The sequence below is a fragment of the Lepus europaeus genome, chromosome 16, assembly GCF_033115175.1.
Source record: "Lepus europaeus isolate LE1 chromosome 16, mLepTim1.pri, whole genome shotgun sequence".
Taxonomy (NCBI): Eukaryota; Metazoa; Chordata; class Mammalia; order Lagomorpha; family Leporidae; genus Lepus; species Lepus europaeus.
In genome coordinates, this window is record NC_084842.1 from 76,668,482 (window position 1) to 76,695,610 (window position 27,129).

Here is a 27,129-nt window from a genome sequence, read left to right on the forward strand (position 1 = left end):
ATCCTAGGTGCAACTGGCACTTGAACCAGCACCCATATGGGATGCTGGCATGGCAGGTGGAAGCTTAACCTGCTATGCCTCTCAGATGGCCTCATGTACACTATTTTCAGTATGAATCCACTCAATGGGGGGCTCCTTTACTGTACCAGGTAAAAATAGTCTTGAGTTAAAGACCTAGAGTTGGGTAGTGAATATTACCTAATTGAGACAGGCTAAGTACTTCATTTATTCAATTTTATTCATTTTCATATTTCAGAAAGATTTGAAGTAATGTATTTTAAAATTCAAATTTGCATACTCCCCAGAATTCATATATTGAAACCCTAATGCAAAATGTGGTGCTGTTTGGATATGGAGACTTTTGGAGGTTAGTTGAGGTTATGGAGCTGGGCTTCTCATGATGGAATGAATGTCCTATACAAAAAGAAAGAGAAACCAGAGTTCTCTCTCTCTCTATTTACCATATGAGTTCACAAAGAGAAGACTGCAATTCACAAGCCAGGAAGAGAGACCTCATGAGACACTGATTCTGCTGGATCCTCAATCTTGGGCCTTCCATCCACCCAGGGCTATTTGAAATAGAGCCTTCTGTTTAAGCTACTCAGTCTGTGGTGTTAGATTATACCATTTACACCATCCTGAAGTTAGGAAGTATGATGCTTTAGGGTCTAACCCCTCATTTCTTTACAGCATGTAATCTCCCAAATCACAAAAAAAGATTCATTGGAGATGCACTGAACTTACATTTTCATAAATGCTTTCATACCTCATTTTAGATTGGCAACCTATCTACTCAATTCCTTAATGTCCTTCCCAACGGGTATCCCAAGGTGACTAGAACCCAGCAACAAGGAATCAAGACACATATATGGAAAAGATGAGAGAAACTGTCAGTGTTCATTCTGAGAAAGTATACCAATATGAAATGGGGCCCAGCTCCTGAGTGGTAATATGGCTATGACCAGTACAACATGGCTCATCCTCTCTTCTGGGATAAGCTCTGGGGAAAGTGCTATTAGTAGGCATGATCCTTCCCATTGGTGGACTTACTTGATGATGGTTGAAAAAGGAACATGATTGCATGACATAACTATGATGTAGTTAGTGATAAGATGGCCCTATGCAGAGATCTCTCTTCACTGTGTGTGGTCTTCATTAAAATGCCATCCTAATCTGTGACACTGTGTATAAATTTGCCTCCCTTGGGCATCTCCACCCTCAGTTTACATTCCTGTGCAAAAATTATCAAATAAGTGTTTATTTAACTTATTTTTCTTTACTGGTTTTTCTCCTATTATAACAAAAGGTCTCTGAAGATAAAGAGTTTTGCTACTTTTGTTGGTGATGTTTTTCATTTTTGGCTTTTGTAGCCTAAGACTATTTTGTGAATGAAATGAATAGATGCTTGGCCTCATAGATGGACAGGTTAGGAGAGTCTGAATATAAACACAGTCTTCTGGCTACCTGAGTCTTTGTTGTTAAACTTGAGTCTTTATCAGTTAAACTTCGGGTGAGAGGGAGAAAAGAGGATATATGAGATGAGAGTAGAAACAAGCAAGGCGGGGCCAGTGTTGAGTGCAGCAAGTTAAGTCACCCCTTGCAACACTAGCATTCCATGTCAGAGTACTGCTTAAAGTCCTGGCTTCTCTGCTTCCAGCCCAGCTCCCTGATAATGTACCTGGGAAATCAGCAGATGAAGACGTAGGTACTTGACCCCTACTACATTTGGCCACCCATGTGGGAGACCCAGGTTGAGTTCCTGGCTCCCTTATAACTCCTTGGGGGAATGAACAGGTGGATGGAATATCTCATCCTCTCTTACCCCCACCCCGTTACTTTTCCTTTAAAAATAAATAAATAATTTTTTGTTGTTTTTAAAGAAGGGAGCAAGGGGTCATTGGCAGCTGCTATTTACAAGAGAGAAATAGCATGAGGAAGTCATTATTCTTTATGTCCAATATCTAGTGAAAGTTAATTCACAACTAATCCATTCCCTCAATAAATTTTGATTTAGTATTTACTATGATACTTTCACTGTCAAATTGTTGTGTATACTTTTAGTGAACCAGGAAAACGAGACACTGAATTGGGAAATTTCAGGCAGTAATGACTTTGATGAAGAGTATCTGGTGCTTTTAAGAGTAGAATAAGAAGTGTGGGGAAATGGTGCAATCAGAGGAAGATATCTCAGACCCAAGGTCTGCATACAAGAAGAAGTTAGCTATGGAAGAGTATTTATGACAAAGGGAGAGCAAATAAAAGGCTATAGGCAGAAAACATTAAGCATGTTTCAGAATGAGAACTGGAGTTCGGAATTAAGAGGGCATTTAAGGGGTGAAGAGGTGACTGCTATGATAGTGAGGTAGTGGTCCAATCGCTTAGTGCCTTGCTGGCTGTAATAAGAGATCTCTGAAGAGAGGAGATGATAAAACATTTTCCTCTTTGTGTTATTATGGTTTCTCTCTTTGAAGACTCACACCCCACTGGAGCTATAACAGGCTGCTTCTGACCTTCAGTAGATTAATAGAAACATCCCCTGTTAAGCCCAGGAGGAGATTGCCCTCAGAGGCATTATTTTTCTGCTATTGAACTATTCTGTTGGGTCAATGCTAGGGGAGCCCACAGCACTAGCTGAGGACAAGTATTCTGTTTTATGTGTTGTGCATGATTTTGCAATTGGAGATTACATAGCACTTTGTTGATAAGGTCATTAATGGTTTTTCTAGTTGTTATTAATTGTTTTTCATCCATTTATAAATTGTGCCGCTGCAAACTGGCCCCAGGGTATAAGTGCAAAAATTGAGCTTTGATTATAATAAGTAAAGTATTATTAACAAAAGCAATTACAGTTAATAGCTTCAAGTAAGGAAAACAAAATGATAGCCTTTAGTGCTTTCCCACTGGGTAAACCAGATTAAATCACTAGCAGAAAAGAAAAAAATCTTTATTCTTGGTCCCACCAAACGTTATAACTGGATGTTGCCTTTGGATATTTCTATCCCCTTTGTTCAGAAGAAAAACTAAGGCTTGATTTACTCAAGGTTATTGCTAATTAGTTGCTGACATGAAGGTAGAACACAGATTCAAGATTTTAATCTGGATGTTAGAAAGACTCTCCAAAAACTTCATAGAAAAAACTATGCATGGATATTAAAAAATTTTGTATCAAAAATCTTATCTTTCAATTCCATTTTTCCATGAATTGTCTGAAGAACCCTTGTAGTTCCTGTATGTTTTAGAGGAATGATTGAGTTTCAGAGAGTTGGTCTAACTCAGCTTCAGTCTACTTACTAACTTAAAAGTAGCCTACTGAAAACTCAAACCAAATCATTCTTCCTTCACTTTTTTTTACTCTTTTCCCTGAGATCTCTGATGAAATATAGCAATACTGAATGACATTAAAATAATTTCTTCAGGGAGTATCCAAGATGCCTGGATAGAGAGAAGCTGTACTCAACTCAGTCACAGAAAAATATAGAGCAGCAAAGGATGGATCTTGTTTCTAGGGGACTGATTGAGGGAAATTTCAGTAAAGAAGTGACAGAACAGCACAGAAAAAATAATTTTTTAAAGAATCAAAATAAAACTTCTAGTTGAAGGGATTTCCTGTTTATTTCAATTTCCTGCCAGGTGCAAAGTCAAGGTGTATACTTTTATCATGTTTACCAGCATGACCAGAGAGAGACTTCAGTGATTACATAGCTCAATTTTTCTCTAGGAAAGTGAGACTCTGAGAGGTTAAGGGATTTGCATCTAATTGTTGTTAATGGAAAACATGTTATTTGAAGTCAGATTTTTCTATTTGCAAAATCTACTTTCTTGCCAAGAGACCTCAAGTTCCCTTTATACAGGACTTCCCTTTCCATATAACAAATTACTTGGGAGAAGAATATTAGAATATCTGCTTTGAGCTCTGTCCCCATCTCTTTTCTGATGTAGCATAATCTGCATTTCCCTAGGCTTGGCCAGTTGTTGTTGCTGTAATTGCAGTATTATACAAATCCAGTTGATTTTTGTCCCTGCTAGTTCACACAGTTCCCAACCAAGTCTTTCCAGTTCTGCCTGGGAGTCCAGTTCATGCACTCTCAGATTCTATCTAGACTTGCCTATTGGAGTTTCTTCACTTCCCAAGCTGACCTCAGGTCCCCTGTGAACACCCTCAGTCGCCTGAGTATGACTGTTCAGTCCTGCTGTGTGCCTGACTTCCGCTTTGGGATGGCCTTGCTTGTCAGGGAACTATTCTCTCCCTTTAAGTTTTAACCTATGGGGAAAATACATGCAAGGGGGCAAACAGGCATTAAATAATAGACTCATTAACATTTTGATTAGAACATCTGGTTTTTACACAAGGGGTGGCCTAAATTATGATTCTTGTATTTAAATAGCAGCCCTCCAATGAAGAATTGATTTTATTTGTCATTCAGCTCCAGGTGGAGATTGAACTGAGGTCATAGATCAGCCTTGTACTGTCTGCTCATCACATGGAATGTGAAAGTATAACCTTTCCTGAGGATGTGCAATTCAAGAAAAAAAGGAAAAAAAAAGACAGAAGTTTTGGTCCTATTGTCTTTTGGTGTAGAAATTTTGCAAAGTGGTAAACACAAACCAAATGAGACCAAGCTCCCACCATTCCTTCCCATTGGATAACTCACTTCTTACAAGGAAGACAGTAGAGAGAGAAAGGCGCAATAGAAAAGCTGAGACAATAATGGAGAGTGAGTGATCTTGTTTGAATAGCATTTCCTAAATGTGAGATTTTTGCTGCTGGAAGTTCCCTCTTCAGGGAAAGTTAAGGATATTGGCAATGCTGCCAGTGCCTACCTCACCATACTTCATGCCAGTCTTACTGGGAAGATGTCAAACCAGAATCTTCTGTGTGGCCCCTTTTCACCTGTGTTCTGAAACTCTGCAATCCACATGGCAACGTATCCTTCGTGTAGGGCAGAGAACGGACCCAGTCCTCAAGCTTCAGTCACTTCTCCCAGGGCAGAAACTCACCAGCCCCTCCTTCGGTCCAAACGGTTGGGTTATACCCTTCAGATCAACTCATGCAGACAAATCCTTCTAGAACATTCCTCGGCCTCAAACTTAGGGGTCTCTCAGCCCACCTCAGACAGAGGTCAGCAGGCAGTCAGCCCTGGGACACCCTTTGCCTTTGTACCTCCAGTGACCTGTCCAGTTTTTCTGTGAGCCTGGGGTACTCCTCTTCCTCTGTCTGAGATCTGCACTGTTTTTCCTGTCTCCTTGTTACCTGCATAATTCTGTGGCATATCACTTACCATGTCCTGTGTTTTACTTTGGTAGAAAATACATGCAGATGCACAATGCCAAGAGTCCTCACATCAAAACTTTTTATCCCTAGAGTGATCTTTTAACCTTTATTCAAACTAAAAATTCACCTAGATACCCACTTTTCTGATCCTGTTGTTTGCTTTCTAATTATTATCCAGTCTCTGCGACAGATACTCAACATCCACATAGATAAAGCCCATCCCTGTCCTAAGGCACTCACACTTGACATTAGAGACAGGAAGGTCCACTTCGGTAGAAGAAAAGTTTTTCTCTTTAACAAAGATGCAGTGGTAAAGAAGCTCACATATATATTTCCTTAAAAAGATTCTTTCCCCTTGACATGTGTCCACTTTCTTGTTTGAAGATTGGTTCATGAAAGCCAGCAAGTTCCCACCAATCACCCTGGCTTCTATAAATGAACTAATTTTCTGGATATACTCATGTTTCAGATTATTTTTCCTCTCTCCCCTCAGAAACTTCTGAGGTCTTCTCATCAAACTATTGCTTTGGTCATGTTTATTCTTGCACTTCCTTTTTGGCAGACTTCCAACCCTCATGGTAACCAAGAAGAGGCTACATTATCCCTACTTGCAAAAGGGCTTGCAGATAAAACGTTCGTTTTCTCCACTGGAAGTATTATGAGACTAACATTTGATCCAGCAATTCAACTGTTGAAGAGTACTGGATCTCTGTGGCAAACAGTGTGTGCAACCCCCCACCCCCACCTTGCACAATGTAGAGGAGCTCTTGTGCCTGCAATGGGAACTTTCTCACTCCCTAGTTCTCTGTGAGTTGATCTTGTTCCTTTCTTTCTTATCCTTTAGACTGGCCACAAATTTGTTGAGCATGACTCATCATACACAAAGCACCAGTGCCTGCAGAACAGCCACCGCTTAGCAATATCGAATGCCATTACACAGTCAATAAAGTGTCAGAGAAATGCACCAGGGTGACCTCATGGCTCACGTGCAGGTGGGCCCCCCTGCTAGATCGCAGTCTGAGTCCTACATGTGGCCTTTGTTAGTGTTTCTGTGCCCTCCTGAAAAGTGCACATACACGTTTGGCAGCAAAATTATGGACGTCATATTTTTGATGAGTTTATTTCTTTTCCCACATGTTTTACAATTTATAGCTGTAACGATTCTTAGTTCTCTTCCTATTTTGAACAGGATGTATCAACTTTCTATAAAATTTTCCCTCTCAGCCAATTTGACCAAAATAGGGTTAAAAAAAAGCCACAGGATTTTTAAAGTAGATGTGTGTGTGTGTGTGTGTGTGGTTTAGAAGAGTATATATCAATCCAGGGGAGAAATCTTCATGTCTTTAGATATATTTATGAATATGATAGTGTGGTTTTCTAAAATGGAGTTATGTCTTATTTTTCTAGGAAAACATTGGACAAAATAAGATTCCCAAGAGAGATTTGATGAGTGAGGTATTACAATTTTCTCTGACTCTCAAGTTTAGAAAGCAATTTACAGGTCAGCTGGCTATACAGCCTATCAGGTTCTGGATCTGTAATTCTCATATCAAAGGGTTATCTAGCCCAGCTCGAATAGCCTCATAAACTTTGCCTCATTAATTCTCCAGACACCAATGAAGGATTGGATACGTATGATTGTTACAAAGTTCTTGCTTATATTAAAGTTCAAATCCCTAGGTTTTCCCGTTGTTGATCCACATTTTATGCCCATACTTTGCACAAATGTTTATCCTAGGAATCAAATTCTGCTACAAAAATCAGTTCCCTCTCAGTAAAATGATGAAAATAATCCATGCAGCAAAGACTTAGTATTAATATTTCATTTGGTGTGCATTTTTCTCACGTAAGTGGTTTCTCACCTGTTAATGACTTATAATTTACCTAGGGTTAAAATGGAAAATTTCCTCTTGTTCCTGACTTTTCTTTTGGACATCATGTGCGTTAATTATAAGGCTTTATCTTTTTTGACAATAGCAATTTTGTACATTTTGCATCATCTAACATCTCCACCCGAGCATTTTCTGTACAATTTTCATTTACTTATTTGCATTGGCAAAGGGAAGCAGCAGAAGGTAGGAATTCAAAGCTTTGCTGCTGTCTATCTAGGTGAGAAGCCTGGCTCCACCTCTGCATATGTGACCTTAAGTTAGTCTTTATTTTTCTCTGTGCCTATATTTTCCTTTTTATACAGTATTTAAAAAATGAAAGCCACCATTGGATCTACATCATTAATATTAAATGATTTAATTCCAATAAGGTGCTTTTAAGTGTTGTCCAAAATAAGCAATTGATAGTTATAATCTGTAATTTAGCATTCTAGCTAAAATCTTTTTCTGCCATCTATCATTTGTATTTCTTTCCATAATTCTGCAATGTCTAACCTAGTACTACCATTAGGAACCACAAAATAACAAAAAGCTTCTGAAAAATCTCATTCTAGTCTCTCTCTCTTTTTTATTTGACAGGCAGAGTTGGACAGTGAGAGAGAGAGAGAAAGGTCTTCCTTCCATTGGTTCATTCCCAAAATGGTCGCAGTGACTGGAGCTATGCCGATCCAAAGCCAAGAGCCAGGTGCTTCCTCCTGGTTTCCCATGTGGGTACAGGGGCCCAAGCACCTGGGCCACACTCCACTGCCTTCCGGGACCACAGCAGAGAGCTGGACTGGAAGAGAAGCAACCGGGACCAGAATCTGGTGCCCATACGGGATGCAGGCACTGCAGGTGAAGGGTTAACCAAGTGAGCCACGGTGGGTGCCGACCCCTCCAGTCTCTTTAATCCACACATCAACATGTCTTCTTGACTTGGAACACAAGGAGCAGATCTCATGAGGAAGTCATGTCAAGGTATATGTTAAGGTCAAAGAAGCCAAGTTGAAAAGTCTCCATTAAAATGTTTTCTCTAAGGAGTCAGCTTTGTGGCACAGTGGATTAAGCTGGCACTGGTGAGGCCTGCCTCTCCTATAGGAGTGAAAAGTGGAATCCTGGTTGCTCTGTTTCCCATCCAACTTCCTGCTAAGGTACATGGGAAACCACTAAGTGATTTCCTAATCACTTGAGCCCCTGCCACCCATGTGGGAGACCTGTTCAGCTCCTGGCTGTTGTGGTCAACTGGGGAGTGAACCAGGAGATGGAAAATCTCTCTCTTTCTCCCCTTGCTGCCCTCTCTCTTGGCTACTTTGTATAAAATCTTTATATTTTTTTTTCTTTTTTAAAAGTTAATTTAAGTTATACAAGCTTCATGTATTTCATGTATTTCCAATCCTTCGTTCTCCTCACTCTCCCATTCCCACTCAATTTGTACAAAGATCTATTTTCAGTTTACTCCATGATCGTAAAGTTAACCCTACACTAAGTAAAAGAGTTCAACAAACAGCATGAGGAAGAAAACACTGTTTCTCACAAGAAGAGACAAGGGCTATAAACAATCATCAAATCTCAAAATACCTTTTCACTCCAATACATTACATTTTAGGTACTCTTAGTTAGCTTGGATCAGGGAAAATTTATATCTGTCTTTTTGGGGGTGGCTGATTTCACTAATTATTAGCGTTTCCAGTTGTGTTCATCTTGTTGCAAAAGACAGAATTCCATTTTTTTTTTTTACAGCTGAGTAGTATTCCATGTGGTATATAGCATAATTTGTTTATACAGTCTCTGCGGCTCATCGCAAGGCCCACACTGCCGGGTTGGTGGGCGACGGCGTTCTTCAAGAAGCACAGAGACAAGTTTCAGTGAATATGTCTGCTTTGTTAACAATCAGGCACAAGCTTTTAAAGGGCAGGCAAAGAGGGGAGTAGCTAGTTCAGGGCAACACTAAATCTATAGGATAAAGCCGATACTGGTGCCTCGATGCTTCTCCAATCAGCTTGAAGGTCACATAGCCTATGTAGCTTCCCAGGTGGTCTTTCTGTGTCTGGGCCACTCCCAGGAGCCCTTTACCTAGTTGACAATTACAAGGCCCTTCAACAGGAAGCAGGGATGGGGGAAATGTGCCTGAGGCTCCTGCTGCTGTCAGCAGTCAGACATAAGGTCCTTCCCAGGAGGCATGATGTGCCATGCTCCCTTAACCTGCTGCATGGGCTAGGCAAACAGTCTCCCAGCCAGAAAAGGATCACCCACGAGTTTTCAGTTGATGAACATCTGGGTTGATTCCATATTTTGGTATTGTGAATTGAGCTGCAACGAACATGAGGGTACAGATAACTCTTTCAGATGCTGATTCTTTTGGCTTGGGTAAATTCCCAGGAGTGGGATGGCTGGATCATATGATAGGTTTATTTCAGATTTCTGAGGGATCTGCATGCTGTTTTTCACAGTGGTTTCACCAGTTTATAGTCCCCCCAACAGTGTATGAGTGTTCCTTTTCTCCACATTCTCACCAGCATTTGTTATTTGCTAATTTCTGCATTAATTCTCAAGAGAGGGAATTCAAATGACCAACAGACACTTTAAAAAATGCTCAGGATCACTAGCCATCAAGGAAATGTAGATCAAAGCCACAATGAAGTTTCACCTCACCCCTGTTAGAATGGCTCTCAAACAATAAACAAATCTTTAATAAGTTTTCTATAATTAGTTTTAATACTAGTATCTATGGAACATTTTAGTATTTTCTCACTACTAGGGAACTATTGAATAATGCAGGTGCTAAAAAAAAAACTTTATTCTTAAGCTACCCCATGAGTTTTCTAATATCATTATATCCATTCTCTAGAAGTCTCACAGAGAGGTTAGTCACCTGAAGACTACTGCTGATGAGAGATGGACATTGGGTTTCAGAACTCAAGATCTTAGCCACTCCATCTTCTTTCCTCTTCTCATTGTCAGAGAATTAGGTTATCACCCCGTGGGAATAAGAGCGTGTCTGTCTACGTCACAACTAACACTCCATGATTCTTCCCAGGACATAGCAGGTTCTCTGTAAATGTGTACTGAGTGAATGAGCACATCAAACATCAAGCCCTTTGAACTGTTTCCTCAGATTAAGTAGTCAGTATATATAACTGCAAGGAATGAATGAAATCAACCTTGTAATGCACCTGATAAAATGAGGTAGACGGATAAAATCTTTAATATATTGAAATCCTATGGTGATGTAACCCTTATTGCATCACAGTTTTCTATTCATAATGATTTAATATTCAGAAATTTATAAAGACTTGTGTCTCCAATTTATCTCGTGCCAGTTCTTCATGGCTCTTGATTTTTCTCCTGAACAAGATTAAGAGTGGAATACAACTGTGCACTGTGTTTTAAGCCTTAAAATCACAACAAAACCTATTGCATCATAGCTTGTGTGAAAGGATAATAGGAATAATAGAAGCACACACAAGTCATGCAGCTTTCAAAATGTCACAAACCAGTTCACCAATAGGGTGGGATGAACATGAATTTGACCTAGGTCATTGATATTTACAGTATGCAGAGGTATATTTAGTTATATTTCCAAGTTCTGAACCCATCTTTGTATTATTAGATGTCCCCTTACACTTTCCCCATTATCTCTCTAGAACTCACGGTTAATTCACCCCAAAATTGGGTCAGAGCTTAAGGGGTCTATGAGGTTACATGAAGCAAGAGATCCAATGTCAATTGTGAGTCGTTTTTCTCCTGCTTTTATTATTTTATTATTTTCAACCTTCTTTTGACAATTCCTATAATGATTTATTCATTTTTCATTTAAGAGATCTGAGCATATTTTATGTTGCTCACCCAGAACCAAAAATGCTATTTTGCTATTTACTTAAGAAAAAGATCAACTGAGAGGTTAACATAGTATAATTGCTAAGGATAAAGTGCTGATACCTAAAGTTAGACTACTTAAATTTCATTTATCATCCATATTAGCTTAGCGATCTATCATGCACATATGCATGAACATATGCTATCTATCCATCTACCATCTATCTATCTACCTATCTATATTTATCATCAGTCTATTATCTATTATCTGTGTATCTATCTATGAATTTTATCTCTGTTTATCAGTTTCCTACAATGTACATTTGTATAATAAATTAATTCATGCTAACACACTATGCCTGACTATGCTATTATTGCTATTTTATTACTACTTACAATATACCAAATAATCAAAGTTCTTTCCAATTAATGTACATATTATGGCTTTTTAAATCAATCCCTTCTTACTTAAATACCCTAGCTAACTAATGTGAAGCTATATCCAGTTGAAATTCCCTGTGAAAACCTGACTTATTTCATCTATGCATCTTTATAAATTTCATTCTGTGTGTGTATCCTCATCTGTCTGCTTATTTCTTAGTTATATTCCCCTATAGCTTTTTTTTCCCTTTGTCTATAAATGAAACATATGCAAGTTAGAGTACTTCCTAGTTAGGGTATGCACTTCTAAGTTAGGGTACTAAGCAGACCATATTAAAGAAAGGCAAGCTATACAACCTATACTAGTAACATTTTATGGATGGGAGGAATTGTTTCTGTTTTTTAAGACACAGCTTTACACACACACACAATATCAGAATCATATATATATGTGTGTGTGTGTAATTATATATCTATCTATCTATCTATATATATATATATAGTTCTCCAATCCTTCCAAAGGGAAACCATTACTAATTCTATATCGTTATTCTTGCATTATTTTGACTTATGTGTGAGGATATTGTTTTGATTAGCTAAAAAGCATCAAACTACAATATTCCACCACATGAATTCAGAAATTCATTTGACCAACTACTATCTGGGCTTTGTTATTAATAATGTTGTAAAGATAACTTTGTGTATGATTTTACTGATTCATCTGAGCAAAAGTCATACATTATTTGTGACTCTTAATCAATAATGCAAATGTGGTGATTATTAAAATATGTTCTTTATACATTTGTGTTCTTTCTATTCTTTCCCAATATTTGCACTTGCATCATCTGGAGTTTTTTCAAGTAAAGTTTGGGGACATAGTTAAAAACCATCAAGTTACCCTTACACAGGGTAAAAAGACCCTCAAAATATCATTTTAAGCCTATTTTGGCAGAGTATCTTGATTTCTTACTATTTTTATTATAATTTATCTGAAACCAGAGAATAAGCACATAGAGTAAGTTCAATTAACAGAGATATTTCTCATAAAATCACAAGATACATGAAATAATTGGCTTTTTATACTTTAGCAATTCTAATAGATTGAAACTTTAACTATCTAGATGTAACTATATAGTTATATATATATAAAACTATATATATATAACTATATAGATTCAAACTTTATTGCAGGTGCTCAATTCGAGATGCTCGTCTTGTCTAGCATGAGTTTTGAGGTAGCTTTTGCCTTGTTTCAGGCTAAATTCTGAGAAATGCTGGCATAGTTATATATATTTAGGGGAACCCTCAAATGAATTTTAACTACTTATTATAGATCCATTACAAACAAGTACAAATACCAGTTCTGCAGGCAGCCATTAAACCCGCTTGATCTTACTCCAGATGTTTCCTGTATCTCATGGAACGACCTCTCAGAGAAGAGTACATTTCCAAATATCTTCCTGCATCTAAAATTTAAGTGCTAAACATAGACATTCAGTGAAAATGTCAAAATCAAAGTTCAATTACTCATTCCCGTTGCCCTCTGCAGATGTGTCTTTCTGCCAGATGTCAGACGGATTACTGATGATTGTGGTGGCTTTTCGATGACTCTCTTCCTTTTCTGCTTTTCTTAGGTTCTGAACACATCCTTCTCGTCATTCCTGGCAGCTGCTTTTGTGACATCTCAAAGTAGACTTTGAGAGGTTAAAAGACAGCCTTCTTTGCTTTCCCTTTTTCCTTTTTGCCATACTAGATTGCCTGTGGGTTGACCTCAGGGAAGAAAAATAAAAGGCTAATGATCAGATTAACTGCTAGCCTTTGCCTATGTGCTATCAACATCCCGAAGCCCGAGAAACCACTCCCAAGCTTGAGAAATGATGGCGTTCCCTTCCGCTGTCTGGAGGCCTCGAAACCCACACCATTTCCTTTCCAGGCCCAATCATCTCATTTTCAAACCTCATATTGCTTTGGGAAATGGAAAAACAGATTTTTTTTGAAATGTCAAATTTTCAAACTTAAGTTTCAGTTGATGGCCAATGACATTCCCTTTCACTTTTGAGTTTCTCTCACCCACAATGGGCAAGCATTTTTGATACTTCTCTTACACCATAGACACCATCCACTTATCTTCTTTATCTTCCCACAGCTGCTTCATATAATATTTATAACTTGTTCTAAAACCCAAGACTTGAAATCAATATTTTGTCAATGTAATTTTTCTTGGAGTAGAGTTTTTCAATGCTTGGTAGGCTCCAAAATGTGGAAAAATAACCTCTATAAAAACTATTGAAGGTGAGCCCATTCTCCTTGTAGTTTTAAACTGTGTGAAGTTGTAACCTATTGTGCTTTAAAAAATTTTAGTATTTCAATTTATTTAACTCTGTTGGTTTCACTTCTTTTTGATGCTCTATCATGGCAACTGAGAAAATAGGCAGAACCCAAAGGTAAAGTGGCTACCAAGTTTGTAGAATTTGCAACTTTATTCTTAAGTTTTCACATAGTTTCTTTCTAAGATTTTTTTTTTTTGGACAGGTAGAGTTATAGACAGTGACAGAGAGAGACAGAGAGAAAAGTCTTCCTTTTCCATTGGTTCACCCCCCAAATGGCTGCTACGGCCAGTGTGCTGCACCAATCTGAAGGCAGGAGCCAAGTGCTTCTCCTGGTCTCCCTTGTGGGTGCAGGGCCCAAGCACTTGGGCCATCCTCCACTACACTCACGAGCCACAGCAGAGAGCTGGACTGGAAGAGGAGCAACCGGGACAGAACCCTGTGCCACAGGCGGAGGATTAACCAAGTGAGACATGGCGCCGGCCCCATATAGTTTCTTTCTTAAATGGATTAAGATTCTATATATTTCTAACAAAATGAATATCGGAGCTTATTTTATCAAACATCTATGTGTGCCATGGGATGTGATATGAGATGCATCAGTATACTTTGGGATTTTATTTTATTTATTTATTTATTTATTATTATTATTATTATTATTATTTTGACAGGCAGAGTGGACAGTGAGAGAGGGACAGAGAGAAAGGTCTTCCTTTTGCCATTGGTTCACCCTCCAATGGCCACCGTGGTAGGCGTGCTGCGGCCAGCGCACCGCGCTGATCCGATGGCAGGAGCCAGGTGCTTCTCCTGGTCTCCCATGGGGTGCAGGGCCCAAGCACTTGGGCCATCCTCCACTGCACTCCCTGGCCACAGCAGAGAGCTGGCCTGGAAGAGGGGCAACCGGGACAGGATCGGTGCCCCGACCGGGACTAGAACCCAGTGTGCCGGCGCTGCAAGGCGGAGGATTAACCTACTGAGCCACAGCGCCGGCCCTACTTTGGGATTTTAAAAAACCCAAAACTACTCTACTACAGATAGTATATGGGAGCAATGACACCATAAATACCAGTGATTTTGCACAGCAGAAAGTTGTATAAAGAGGTGTGAATTTTATTCTGTGGGATTTTTCTACCCTTAGTAAATTAGGAATCAGATGGTGAAGAAATTTGATGAAACTTATCAACGTAGATGTAGTGGTTGAGCATTCATAGTTTCCAAATTGTTATTTCCAGATTTGATTGATTCATTGATGAAACTGAATAGGAGATGTATATTCCTTCCATTTGTTTTTGTTCATAACTTAATAATCTGAGGTTCGCTCAGGAAATGAAATGAATTCAGGGGTTTTTACTTACTTTCCCAATCTAATTTGTCACCATTCATCTAATCAAACTTTTACTCTCTTACTAATTAATTCAAAGTCTGTTTGCAAATGGAATACTTTCATTCTCGTTTTCTTAGAAATGCTATTCTGTCTTCAAGTACCACCTTTCTCCTGTTTATTTTCATAGGGCCTTTTCCCATACTGAAAGAGTGAGGGAAACAATCCTTTATTTGAAATAGATGAATAGATAATCTTTGAGACTGTAATGTTTCGGTCTCTGTAGATTTATTTCATAGAAGCATTGATATTTGAGTAGGGAAATAATCCATTGGTTATTCCCTCCTAGCTAATCACTGTTTGCTGGTTGATCCAAAATATTACTGTAGTCAATCCAGTTTTAATTGGTTTAGGCAACTGGGTTTCTAATGCTTCCCATGAGAGGTTAATCTCTGTGCTCAGTGGCAAAGTGATTTTCCTGACAAGAAATGTTTTCACAGTGTGTGTGTGTGTGAATGTGAGTGGTCTATATTCATGGATCATCCTTTCCAGCGTCTCTCACTCTGGGATACATACATTTCACATGCCTCAGACAATGTTAGGAGACTTTCTCATTGTCTTTCCTCAGGGGCTCACAGGCTGTGTATAAGTAACTCTTCTTCCCTATTTGGAAGTAAATTCCTAAAGATATGCATGCATTTAGTATATGAATTCCCTCTGATTTAAGAACAGGTTTCTTCAAAAAGTTAGCCTCTAATTGGAATACTCCATACTGGCAATAGGTCTAAAATGTGGCTTGATTTGCAATACATAGCAAATCTCTACCATGCATGTTTTATTGTGCTCTTCACTGGATATACAACTTCATTTTTGCTGCTGCCATGGAATTAAATATCTGTGAGAAGCTATGCCATTGATTAGCTTGTCCAATGGTAAACATATGAATGCATAAATGAGCAAAGTAGACAATTGATGAAGATGAGTTTTCTTTTAAATTAACCATTTCTAACTAAATCTTTTTTGAGCTTTATTACGTCTAAATAAGTCTATGATTTAGATAAAAAGTGCCTTGAGATGAGCATCATAATTTTCAGTTGGATCTTGATGCATGGATTCTAAAGTCAATGTTAAGAAGGAAAAATTAATGTTAAACTTTCATTGAAAATTTCAAATTCAATCTATAAAATAAGAATACTGTTAATGATCAGCAAAACTTTAAAATTATTTGTCATAGCTCTGCTAAAATGCATTAATTTTTTTACCTCTTTGTGAGAATTATTTGATAGAAGCATTGCACCTAAATTACTTCCAATGAGCATATAGTGGGATTTATATGAAATTATATGCATATATTACATATCTATGTTTACCTCATGAACTATGTAATAATTAGCACAATGAAAAGATTTAAAAATCATTGGAAAAATGAATATATTTCCTTCTGTTTGTGCCAGCTTGCTTGTTGTAATGTATCAGTAAGGATTCTCTGTTTTTCTTGGTCTTTGAATGACTATACTGATAAGGGTCTCCCTGGTAGCCTATGCTGGATATTTTGCATGGATGAGAAATATGTTGTGTGCTAATCCTCTGAAACTCTGAGGTTGTTTCTTACTTTAGGATTGCATACTGTATCTTAATTAATATAGTGATATTTTAAAACTTACTTCTCCTCAAACATACAATACTTCCATTCTACCATTTTAGGTCCAGAGTGGGCCTGCTTTTAATTTCTGAGAAAAAGATAGAAGATTATATCTTTTTCCTCCCATCAATTCTACCAATTATTCATATATTCAATTTTATTTCTGTTAAAATAGAACTACCATTACATGTGTAAAGAAAAACTTCCAATTCATGCCCTCTGTTTTATTCCAGATCTAGTTTCCTACATCAATCCCTTTTTTTAATCATCAAATTCACTCTCTGTGTTGAATTATCTCTGTCAGTATATGTATGCACTATAGTACTATTTATATTTAAATATATATATGTATATATATATATATATATAGAGAGAGAGAGAGAGTATCATTTTTCTGTGCTTTTTTCCTTCAGTTTTTTTTTTTTTTGCATCTTCTGTTATTCCTTAATTCCCATCAGTGTATTGAATACACAGATTTCCAATTAACATCACCTTGCAAAATCCAATGATCAATTCTCATTTATTTTCTTTGTCTATCTCCCACAGCAAGTAAAATGCAGTTGATAAAACTTCCCATCTTGAATAGCTCTTCCATTGACTTGTAGATACCACTGTCTCCTAAGAGAATGTTACTCTGAGCATACTGGACACTCTTCTTATTCTTAATTTCTAATTATAAAAATTCCCCAAAGAAGATGGTGCCTAACACATAGAGTGTACTTAATCACTTGGAGTAAGTAAATGAAGGAAATTTGATACTAGTCTATTGCCATTCAAATAAACAGAGGGCCTTTATTGTGCTTTTAATAGATAGTAAGTTTATTGAGGTACAATTTACTTTATTTTAAAGGGTAGTTCCATATGAAGATACTTCAAAAATTTAGTGGGAAAATGGAATTAAAGATGAGCATATTTAAAAAAAAAAACATTTGTCAAACATTATAACCAGTAATTTACTTATTGATCTCCCTCAAAACATGTTAAGCCTTTTAGATGTCTTATTTGGTGTGTTTGAGTACCAGAATCCATTATCCAGCAAGAGGCTCATAGATATATTAATCAGTTAATGAATGAATATATTTGATGTATGTTGAGTTTAAAAAAACCAAATAACAATTTTCACATCAAATATTGTAGAACCATAATTTCTGACTACATTATTTGAGTGGTTGTTTAGTGAGCGTAGGTAAAATGCTTATATTTTCCAATATTTAATATCTGATAAATTCTAGATTATTTTTCTAATCAGAATATTTTTGGAGTCTCTGGTATTTGAAGCAAGATATCAATTATCTAACATTTGGTTCAACTGAAAATTTAAGATGTATGCTTGCTTTGCCTGTAGCTATTTTTTTAGGAAAAAATGATCATAAGAAAGTAAAGGACAAATTATTTTAGAAGTTTTCTTAGAAACTTTCTACTAAAAATATTAATCAGTCACTATTGGCCATATTAGAATAACTCACCTTGTGGGATTTTGGAAGCTTTTTCATCATACTCACTTATAGTGACACTACTTTAAATCACAAATTAAACCCATTACCTCTTGTCATTTATAGACACACAAGAACATATATACACATGTACCAGCATACAGTGTTTTTATATAATAATTCATGCACTATGACAGGGAAGATTATGTCTACACATAATAGAATATTGGTTGATGGTACTAGCTGATTAGAATAATCATGACATCCACTATGGAAGTCAGTTTGGAGATTCCTCAGAAACCTGAATATAACCCTACCATACAACCCAACCATTTCATTCCTTGGAATTTACCCAAAGGAAATTAAATTGGCAAACAAAAAGGCTGTCTGCACCTTATTGTTTATTGCAGCTCAATTCACAATAGCTAAGACCTGGAATCAAACTAAATGCCCATCAACAGTAGACTGGATAAAGAAATTATAGGACATGTACTCTATAGAATACTATACAGCAGTAAAAAACAATGAAACCCGGTCATTTGCAACAAAATGGAGGAATCTGAAAACATTATGCTGAGTGAATTAAGCCAGTCCCAAAGGAGCAAATATCATATGTTCTCCCTGTTTGGCGACAACTAACCGAGCACCAAAAGGGAAACCTGTTGAAGTGAAATGGACACTATGAGAAACAGTGACTTGATCAGCTCTTGTCCTGACTGTCGAAGAACAACTTAATACTTTATCCCTTTTAGTATTTTTTTTTGTTCCACTTAATACTATTGGTTGAACTCTTTAATTAACACATGATTATTCTTAGGTGTTGAAATTTAACTGAAAAGTGATCCCTGTTAAATACCTGCTGCATTCTCCATTCTTTTCACTCCATTCTTTTTTAAAAAATTAAAGATTTTATTTATTTATTTGAAAGAGTCACACACAGAGAGGAGAGGCAGAGACAGAGAGAGAGGTCTTCCATCCGATGGTTCAGGCCCCAATTGGTCGCAACTGCTGGAGCTGCGCCAATCCAAAGCCAAGAGCCAGGAGCTTCTTTCTGGTCTCCCACATGGGTGCAGGTGCCCAAGGACTTGAGCCATCTTCCACTGCTTTCCCAGGCCATAGCAGAGAGCTGGATTGGAAATGGAGCCGCTGGGACTTGAACTGGTGCCCATGTGGAATACTGGCACTGTAGGCGGCAGCTTTACCTGCTATGCCACAGAGCTGGCCCCATCTCTTGCATCTTATTCACAGTTTTATTCTTGCTCAGTTTATACATTTATTAAGAAATAATTTTGGCCGGCGCTGCAGCTAACTAGGCTAATCCTTTGCCTGCGGCGCCGGCACCCCGGGTTCTAGTCCTGGTTGGGGTCCAAATTCTGTTCCGTTGGTTCCTCTTCCAGTCCAGCTCTCTGTTGTGGCCCGGGAGGGTAGTGGAGGATGGCTTAAGTGCTTGGGCTTCTGCACTCACATGGGAAACCAGAAAGAAGCACCTGGTTCCTGGCTTCGGATCTGCGCAGCGCCGGCTGTAGCGGCCATTAGGGGAGTGAACCAACGGAAGGAAGATCTTTCTCTCTGTCTTTCTCTCTCACTGTTTAACTCTTCCTGTCAAAAAAAAAAAAAAGAAGAAAAAAAATTTCGAGGGGCCGGTGTTATGGCACAGAGGGTTAGCCCGCTGACTGCCATGCTCCTACGGGCACACCAGTTTGTTTCAATCCAACTCCCACTAATATACCTAAGAAAGCAGCAGCAAATGGTGCAAGTCCTTGGGTCCCTGTCACCCCCAGATGGAATTCCCAGCTCATGACTTTGTCTTGGCCCAGACTTGGACCTGAGGTCATTTGGGGAGTGAATCAGCAAATGGAAGATCTTTTTTCTCTCTTTCTCTGCTACTTTGCCTTTCAAATAAATAATTCTTAAAAAAATTCTACAGCAAAAGAGTGAATAATTTCATGATTGTCAAGAAATCATTCTGAATCTGGTTTGTCATAGCCATCCACTGTGATAAGCTCACCAATAAACTAGTGCTTCCTCCTCTCTGTTATGAGAAAGACACATGTTTTGATTTACTTTCAGGGTATCTAGAACATACCCTACTCGTCTTCAATTCTTTTTTACTTTTCAAGCTCCCTGAGATATAGTCCTCTGTTCGTCATCTCATGGCCCCATATAAAGTACTCTGTTGAATTATGTTTTATATAAGAAAGTAATTTAAGCTTTACAAAATGATATAAAATAAATGTGATTATCTTGAATCACTTCATGTTTGTGTGCATACTTATGCTTCTATTATAAATGTATTTTCTTCTTTCCTTACCTAAAATATTTTTTCTTTTGTCCCTTTTAATATGGACTTTATCAACAATCAATCTGTAAACCCACAGGATTTATCTTTACATACTAAAGACTATCACTTTTCATTTTTCTGGCTGTTGGAGCAAATTCCTTCTGTGTACAGGCAATCAGCAGTAGTGCAGATTTAATGCCTCTTGTAGCAGACTTAGCCCAGGGCAGATTCAACTTCCTTACCCCTCAGTTAGAGTAACCCTGATGTATATGGTGCATGGTCTATCAGGATTCCCAGTGGAATTAAACTCCAGCAGTCCACGGTAGTACCTTGCTATTAAGTGATTTACCAGATTTTACTTTACCTGATTCTATTCCTTTCCCTGGCTCTTTTTTTTTCCCACTTTTCTATCACTTGGTTCTGAGTACATCCATCAAATAAATCACTTGAAGTTTAGATTTTGTCTCAGAGTCTCTTTCTGAGAGACTTCATGATAATACAATCCACTAACCTTAGAGTTGCGTGGTACATATCTGGCAGTCAAGGCAATCAGCAATATTATAGAAATATATGACCAAGAAGGCCACTGAAACTGTCCTACCAAGTGTGGTATCCTTTAGCAGATTAAGAAGTCTAAATAATTTTTTAGAGGTTGATTATCACAGGGGGAAGGGGGAAATGCTACCCTCAAAAAAGTTCCAGGGGCACCATAGTGAAGAAGTTTAGTTTAAAAGAGCATCATGCTGCAGCATACTATGCAAAGAGCAAGAAAAACACAGAGTCAGATCACCCATGATAGGAGAGAACAGATTATGGGATAACAAGGTCAATATTTGCTGAACAGTCTGGTCACAGCCTGAGTCTGCAAGTCCCCCTAGTTGAGAAGGAATCCTAGTGCTCCAAAACAAAAATAGAGATAAGGAAGCAATGTGTCCAGTACTGTGCTTCCAACCACGTATCTCCAGAGGGAAAGTGGGCACAAAAGCAAGATCTCTTAGGAATGGCTCTTTGGAACAGTGGATTAAACTGCTTCCTGCAGTGCCTGTATCCCATATGGGTGTCAGTTCCTGCCCCAGCTGCTCCACTTTGAATCCAGCTCCCTGCTAATGCACCTAGGAAAGCAATGGAGAATTTCCCAAGTCCTTGTGTCCCTGCACCCATGCGGGAGACCCAAGTGAAGCTCCAGGTGCCTGAGTTGGTTCTGACCCAACCCTAGATGGTGCAGCCACTTTGAGAGTGGACCAGAAGATGGAAGATCTTTCTCTTTCCCTCCCTCCCTCCCTCCTTCCCTCCTTCTTTCCTTCCCTCCCTCTCTCCATCTATAAACCTCTCAAATAAATAAAATACACCTTGGGAAAAAAAGCAAGACCTCTTGTGATCAGAACTTCACATGATCAAGACCTCATATAATTCAAGATGTGCATGAATTATTGTATGCAACGCTGCCTGAACTTTCACAAATAATTCACCTCCAGATTATTTTGGCTCTTATCTCCTTTTCCCCACTGTTGCTTGTTTATTTCAGAGGCACTTATGGTAAAGAAGCATTTTAAGGAAAACAGATCATTGGGTTCATTATTCAGAATCTATTGCCTCAAAGAAACGTCTGATTATTTGTTGGTCCTTGACTAAGTCGTTAAGGTCACCATTTGCAGATTCTCGACTGTCACCTAGGGAGGCTTAGTCCTTCTCTGTAAAGTCAATGGGGATTGTCTCTTTTATGACTTTTCTACAATTATTATGATAAATCCCTTAGTGTCTCATTGATGCTAAGCATAAAAATTATGTTATGCTTTATATGGAGATGCAATAACCACCTTCTGATGATTTTGGCATACATTGATCAGGGAATACAATTTCAACTTATTTGCTATTTGGAAATCAATAGAAAATTTCATGAACATTTATGGTTGAAATCTCTTTTTCTTAATAGTTATCTTGAAAACCACCTTCTACCCGAGAACTATTTGTGAATTATTACAATGCTTTCTGTTAATTCTGTGTTCAGTAAAATTTATTTGGGTAATTCTCTACAAAAGGACATCTGCTCTTTCTTTATTCTGTTGGAGCTAAATTCTGATGACCTTCAGGGCCAGTAAGTTTCTGATAAATGGTGGCAGAGATGGGAGTGGACTTTAATTGCATGGATAGAAGAGGACTGCAGGATTACATTAGTGAATATATTAGCATTTTATGGAAATGCAAAATATCCAAATGATTTAATTCACAAGACTAGCAAAAACAAATCTTTCATTTGAAAATCACCCTGGTCATTTGTGTTAATAGAGTCAGTTGACTTTGATGCTCTCTGAAATGAACTGTTATAAAACATTCTGGATAAGACCCGTGATTGCAGAATAATGCTAACTTACAATTAAACTCTGACATACCCAAGGATGAGAAATGCATATTTCAAGAGAAGAATCTCCAATCTATTTAACATGCATTCTTTGCCCACTCAAATATTTATTGTGTCCTGCTATGTGCAAGATACACTGCAAAATAAGTGAGATATATAGATGAGAATGAAACAATAGCCTCGCCTCAAAATATTCAAAACTTATTAGACATGGCAGAAATGTCATAATTGAAATACTTTGTTATAAGTGCAGTGCATGGGAGAACAAGTAGTCTGTGGGCAAAGACAGACTCTGAGATGACTTCTCAGTATAGCCAAACTTGGTTCAGCCTTGAAGGTTGATTAAGGTTCTTTTAGGTCCAACAGATGACATGAAGGGCAATCTAGATGGAAGACACAAAGCATGAATTAGAGTACTGGTTAGGAAACCTGTTCTATAAAACATAAATAGTAAGTATTTTAAGTTTTATGATCTGTACAGCCTCTGTTCTGACTCTTCAATTCTTCTGCTGTAGCTAAATGGCAGCAACAGATAACACAAATGAGTTAGCTGGGTTTGTGAAAATTCCACCTAAAAACAGGCAATAAGACAAAAGTCCATAATTTTCTGACTTCTGATTTTGCAAATCTCTTCCCAGAAAACATCTGGGCGGTTATTTCCACAGTCACAACTCTTCAATGTTAAGATGGACCATAGGAAACTTTAGCAAATCTTTCAAAGATGAAGCAATTAATATATGGCCAACACTAGCATCCACTACCTATCATCCCCACAGAAGTTCCTGCAACTGCAAAGTAGTAAGTTTGTGCGTATTCAAATCCTCATATTCCTTTCAGATCCTGAAGATGCCAACAAACACTGGAGGGTCTTACCCCTCTTCTTCATTAATCACCCTGCCTTCTTCACTTCCCACCTCAGTTGCTCCAGTTTAATTTTCTGATGACTAGAGATGTTGTAAACCAGAGGCTTGCCAGGATTTTCCTCCTCAACTAAATAAGTCTTATTCATCCCCAAACACAGTGATAGTTTCTCATCCTCAGACAAGATTTTTCTTCTCCATACTCTGCCGTTCCTAAAATATATCTGCCCCCAAGGATTGATTGAAAATCATGTTTATCAGAAAGGATATCCCTGACCTCAAATTTATAGCTTCTGTGTTTTCTTTTTTTTTTTTTTTTGTAATTTACCATGCACTTTCTTCCTAACCCATGAGCTGATTTTTATTAATATATTTATATTTGTGGTTTATTGTCTCTCTTTTGTTCTGTAAATTCAGTGATGTAATAGATCTTCCCTATTCTGTTCTACTTTGCCAAACCAATGGAAAATTCATTCGTTAATAATAGGCAGATATTTTGAATAGGACGTGCTGAATGCAGGATGCCAATGTTAAAGAAGAAACTGTGGTATTATTAGGTTTACCTTTTCAGAGATTAAAGACAAGTGCATGGAAAACAACTGATAAGATGAGTAGAAAACTGGAAAGAATGAGTGCTGAGGAAAGAACATTGGAAAACCCATTACATTGGAGAAGGGACTGAGTCAAGGAAGCAAGTCCAAGAACCACAGAGGAGAGTAGCACAATCAGCAAAAGAAGGAAAATATATTAATGAAAAGTGAACAAGTTGCACAGGCAAATACTTCAGATAAGTCAAATCGGTGTGAACAATCATTAATCTTTCTTCCATATGTCATTTTTTTCTGAATTAGAGTAGAATGATCATTTCTCCTTTTAAATTAAGTTGCTACCGTACTGGGTACATATTGGAATGACAGTTCTACTTGTTAGTTCCTAGCAATATATGTCACTATTTCTCAAGGTCACTCTCTTTAGGGGACATTATTATGATCTAATAGTTGCACTAATATTAGGAGTAGTTCCTCCCACATATAATCCTTGTCCCTTTATACATTATCATCCCTGTGAAAATAATCCTTCTCATTCAAAATGTCAATATTTGTTAAAATTATAAGCATAAAAGGCCATTCATTATCCAAATATTTATATTTAATGCTGATTTTGTCTATGCCATATACTTACTATGGAAAGTGTAAAAAGATACTTTCTCTATCCTTATAAAGCTATTTTCTTCGCATCAGAGTTTGAAACAATATAACTGCAAAATGGTCTTTTCATATTCAATTACAGTAAGATCTCTGAGAGGGAGATATAAGATTAAGAAGTGTATTGGGGCCGGCTTTGTGGGTAGCAGGTAAAGCTGCCTCCTGCAGTGCTGGCATCCCATATGGGCACCAGTTCGAGTCTCAGCAGCTATACTTCTGATCCAGCTCTCTGCTATGGCTTGGGAAAGCAGTAAAAGATGGCCCAAGTCCTTGGACCCCTGCACCTATGTGAGAGACCTGGACAAAGCTCCTGACATCTGGCTTCGGATCAGCACAGCTTCATCCATTGTGGCTAATTGGGGAGGGAACCAGAGGATGAACGGAATCTCTCTCTCTCTCTCTCTCTCTCTCTCTCTCTCTCCCTGCCTCTCCTTCTCTCTTTGTATAACTCTGACTTTCAAATAAATAAATAAATCTCTTTTTTAAAAAAAGTGTTTAACATGAATTGAGACTTGGGAAATTAATAACAGAATTTGTCAGGTCATTTGGGCTAGAAGAGGTATAAAAAAGGTATCCATTACAGCAAAGTGTTTTATAAGTCATGAAGAGGCAAGGTATATTTAAGGAAGAGTAACAGGAGGAAGGGAGGAGGAGGACAATGACAAATGCAAATAGAACATTGAGGACAGGGACCAGTATTGTTGACCAGTGAGTTAAGCTACCACATGGGATACTGGTATCCCATATGAGCACTGGGTCACATCCCTGCTACTCAACTTCCAACAAGCTCCCTGCTAGGAAGCATAGGAAACAGCAGAAGATAGACCTGTATTTGGGCCCTTGTCACCCACATGGAAGACCTTGATGGAGTTCCAGGCTCCTTGCTTCACTCCATCTGAGGAGTGAACCAGTAGGTGGAAGAAATCTCTTTCCCTCTTTGTCTCTTCCTCTCTCTTTGGAACTCTGCCTTTCAGACAAATTAATACATCTTTAAAAAAAATAATACTAAGCTGAAAGATTTGGGTTGTTAACAGCAGGCAAAGCCAGATCACACAGGACTATATCTTGATTCTAAAAAAGATCTTCTTCTTTTCTTTGTGGAGAACTGATTAAAGTATAAGAATGAAAGCAAGGAGAGCTGCCTTGATGCTATTGAAATACTTAATGTGAGAGAAAATGCTAGGTGATGGATATGATGGAGATGGACTTATATGAACAGATTAATATGCATTAGAAAGAAAAATTAAAGAGTCTTCGCTATTTCGGGATGAATAACACAATGTGTATACTAAGCTGACCCTTCCAGCACAGAGTACACTCTCAAAATGTGCTAACAGAATTGGCATTATTATAATCAATGCAGGACTCTGAAGCATCTTGACCTAGCGAATATGAAACAGCTTTTGGAATTTGCTGTCAAGTGAAAAATCATTTCCTGATACCAAGAGAAGCAACCGGCTAGAAGGTTCCCGTGCAGCCTTCAAACCGATTTTGAATAGCATGCCTTGCGAGATTACCCTTTTTGCTACTGAACTTGCACTCCGTCTCTGCATCTGCAAGAGAATCAGCATAACCTTTCACAGATGGAGTGGTAGCTGTGGTTCTATGCTGATCTGTAAATGTGGGTTACATTCCCTACTTCCACTGACCCTGTTGCTAAGAGCCCAGTGACTTTGTATTCAATAACTTACTATATTAGAAGTTTCTTTTCTAGCTCATTTGACACATAGTGCTGTATAGTTTCATCAACAAGGGTCATATTTTGTTAAGGCAAAAATGCCTTTGGAAGACTTCATTGTCTGTTCCATATATCAGTCCCACTGGCTTGTTCTAGCTAATGACCATGACCCAATCCATAGTTTGTGGACAGAATTAACCTGAAAAACAGCAATAACTCCAATGGAATTTGAATAAATTGCCTAAGAACTTTATAATGTTTAATACTGACTTATGCCCATGAAGAAAGTGGAGCTTTGAGCAATTCAAAATTGTTTTTCTAAATCTTGTAGTTTTAATGATACTGAACTTGTGAGAAATCTTGGGAAATCTTCAAGAATGAGGAGTTAACATGATTGTACTGAAGGTTCTGATTTGTGACATGATGGGATGGTAAAGAACTGGACTGAGGGTCAAGAAGAACCAAAACCTTCCATAGATGGTTCCTTAGCTTATGGCAATCACTAAGGTTAACCTGATTCTTAGCTTTGTACCTATGAACTCTAGAAAATAGGTGCATAGGCCTCAAAATCTTAAAATATTATAAACCAGCCATTTTAATTACTAAGATTTTTAAAGTTCCAAAGTGATGTTAGAAAGTTAATTTATTATCTCATCCTGCTATATTTGCTCTCTTAATCATAACTA